Below are 3,640 nucleotides of genomic sequence, written 5' to 3'. Positions count from 1 at the left end.
AAATAATGGAATTTTGGGAGAAAAGTGCACTTTTCCTTCTAATTTTCTCGCTCAGTGCCAAACTGTCGCGCGATAATTCCAACTTCCGGAGCACGAGCGAAAGCTGCGAGCTTATCGGGTGCGATTATCTCTGTGACTCACCGAGAGATCTCATTTTAGGCCTAAAGAGACTTTCAAATAATTACGGATAATATGTGAAAAGTAGATAAAAATTGATTTTCGTGGAGCGGCGCGTCCAAAAAGTATAACCGCATGTTTTAAAATTATTCATTTATCATTATATATGTTAATTATTGATTATCCACATATATTGTTACATGTTAATTATTAATTAGTGATGACGAAAATGAATATATAATAATTATTCATGTATCAATTTAATATGCAATAAAAAAGTGAATTATTATTAATAACAATAATGATGACTAATTATCATCATCAATAAAATAGAAAAAAACAACACACATAATGTAATTCAGGATTAACAAAGTCACCAAATTATTAATAATAAATACAATTATTATTATATATATAGATTTTGTTAAAAATTATTATATAATTGTAAAAGATCAAAATTTTATTAATGCAAGAATAATATGAAACAATCTTTGAGAAAGCAAAGAAAATTAAATTCAATTAAAACAAGATATATTCTCTCCACAACTGACATACCTCTTAATTTTATGCAACTTATTTTTAAGACTGAAAACAACTTTGTATTTAGAATAAGCATGCTACATTTTCACTTGATACACATTTTCATTTCTTTTCGAAATAATTTCTTCCAATTGTCAAATTTTTTTTGTATTATTATACAACTTGTATTTCGCAGATGAAGAAAACATGATATATAGGATTACATTGATATATAGGATGACTTGAAATAATTGCATTTTCTCGTTTCATCCTTTTTGTTTCTAATAACAATGGGGGTTACGGACGTTTGAGGAATGCACGGCGTAAAGTTATATACCGGGTGCTCCGAAACTGTTCACTTAATAATCCAGTGGCTTGATCCCTGCCATAATTTCTTGGGCGCGGCTGCGGAGGTCAGATCTTAATCTAATAAATGTACCATGAAGGCACTGCCATTATTTCTCGTAATTATCTGCCGCAACAGCAATAATATTCCTATTGTTGAAAAGAGACTTATCGCGGTAAATGTACGGCCACGCGATATAATATGCACTACCTATGACTTAAATTGCAATCGGGAAAATAATAGTAACAAAAGAAAACTAATAATGATAACTGTAATTGTAGTAATAACAATAATTATAACAAATTATATCTGATAGCAAATAATAACAATAACACTCATTTTTTAAAAGTAAAATTTCAGTGAAAGTTTTGAATATGTTACCATAAAACAATATATTATTTGTAATTTAAATTCCACTAGAATAACAGAAATATTAACATAATTGTGGTAACGAAATTTCAGGATAAAATAATAAAATATGCAACTGGTATAAACAAATCTTACTAAATGTGATTTTGGGATTCAATTTTGCATTTTGATTGAATAACCGATAGAACATCTGCAATTGTCTTGTTTAACCGCTTTTGCAAATATTGCGAATTACACTCGCAAACAGTTACATGTAGTTACTTAAAATTAGTTGAACAAGCTAAATAAAATTAATTAAAGTTAATTACAAGCAGCAGCTTTACTCGTCTGGCAAATAACAAGGGAAAGTCTATTACGTATTACCCCGTTTGTTGTTAACAAATTAGCGGCGCGTCATATTAACTCGAAAGTTCCGGCCGTTACAACGCGCGCACTTTGTTGTTTGTTCAAACGATGTTACCGTCGATCGCGCGAAAAGTTGCAAACAAATCAAGTTCGTAAAAGCTTTGCGACGCAATTTCAGCGCAAATTCAATCTAGACTCTTATGCTCTCATCGGTTTATTTACATTGATCCTCAAATCAACTTTTATCGAGTTACTAACGCTTACCAAATCGATCCTCTCTAACTCTTATCAAAACGTCAAATTTTACGTTTCATGTAACTTTACGTTAACTCTTCTTTGACAAATAAGGTTTAATATATTGTCTTAATGTTTTGCATCCCCCCTTAAATGCATATTTGAAAACTTAATATTATGTTTATATATGTCTCCCTAAAACAAATCAGAATAAAACAAATTACTAGAGTTAAATTTTCTTTTTGTTTAATCATTCTCGGGTTATCGAATTATTAATAATATAACATTTGGTATCATTATGAAATATCATCTAATGCAACGCGCGTTGTCGCAAAATATAAAGTCAACAAACAATGCGAATTTCGTTTCCTTATTTCGTGCGGAAATCCCGGTGTAGCAAGGCAACACAAAGCAGCGGATTTTACGTGTCCGACAACATGGCCGCCTAGGGAGGAACATAAAGTTTACATAGCGGCCGCCGCAGCCGATACGGAATTATTTACTCACGAAGAAAGTATTCACGAATTTTACGAATCATAAGTGTCTGAGATTTTTTTGCCTGGATACACCGTTATTAAATATTTATGGTGAGGCGCACGTGGAATATTCCAACAAACTCGGACATGCTTATAGTTCCTATAAATAAATTGTAACAGATAATATCGCGTATGGAATGAAAAATACAGTTAAGTTTTATGAATTCTTGCTCGGCTTCTCTTTCAGTAAAACAAGCAAACTGCAAGGACCAAATAAACAAAAAAAGGAGTTATATAATATATCAGCAGTGATATATCTTAAATTTTGTTTAGCTGGAAATAATTTAAGTTAAGTTGAAACAGACTTGCGATTTATTTATATATATTGTATATGTATTTCTTCAAAAATTTTAATTTATAAAATTACGTGAATACAGATATCGATCTGTATTATAAATTCTACGACTAAATGTGTATGTGTTAAATACGATACACATAGCCTAACCGCAAATTACTTTTATCGTGTTTTACAATAGAGAAGCAGTCTTGTACTGTGCCAAACACGGTACACAATGTGATAAAGGGTCAATTTCTCGTTTATTTGTACCGATCGGATTCTCGAATCAAGACTTCAATCGATCCCTCGGCCGGCTCAATCGCATCCCAAGGGGAATCCCGCTCAACTAACGGGAATAGGTGAGACACAGGACAGAAGCAAGGTTTAAACAAGGTTCGCCTGAATTACACGCGTGCGCGCGCGCGGTTTTTTCTTTCTTCTTTTTTTACCATGACATCGGGTCATTATATGCTATCAGAAATTCACATTTTTTGTACGCCTGTTATCTTACTGACCTCATTTGTCCTTTACGACAGTGCACTTCCGGAACTTTTTAACGTAATATGTAGAGTGCTCCGAGAAAGTACAGTTTTCATGTGTTTAGTCATTTAATTAATAATAAATTTAATAGATTAAAATACGTCAGTATAATATAAGTTAAGTATATTCGAATAATTTTCTATAAAAATAATTTAAATTAAATTGAAATGGACTTTGAAGTTTATTTATTTATGTGTGTTGTATAACTTTTTTCAATAGTTTTAATTTATAACGAAGCATGAGTATAGAAATTTCGATAATTTAATTATTTTTAGAATATGTAATAATCTTGATTATTCACTTATGTGAATTAAAATTGTTAAAAATTTATTAAACGTTTAAATATATTAAAAGACA

Source organism: Linepithema humile, chromosome 6 (assembly GCF_040581485.1).
Source record: "Linepithema humile isolate Giens D197 chromosome 6, Lhum_UNIL_v1.0, whole genome shotgun sequence".
In the NCBI taxonomy this organism is placed as follows: Eukaryota; Metazoa; Arthropoda; class Insecta; order Hymenoptera; family Formicidae; genus Linepithema; species Linepithema humile.
The sequence above is the reverse complement of the archived record's forward strand: the minus strand, read 5'-3'. Positions refer to the sequence as shown.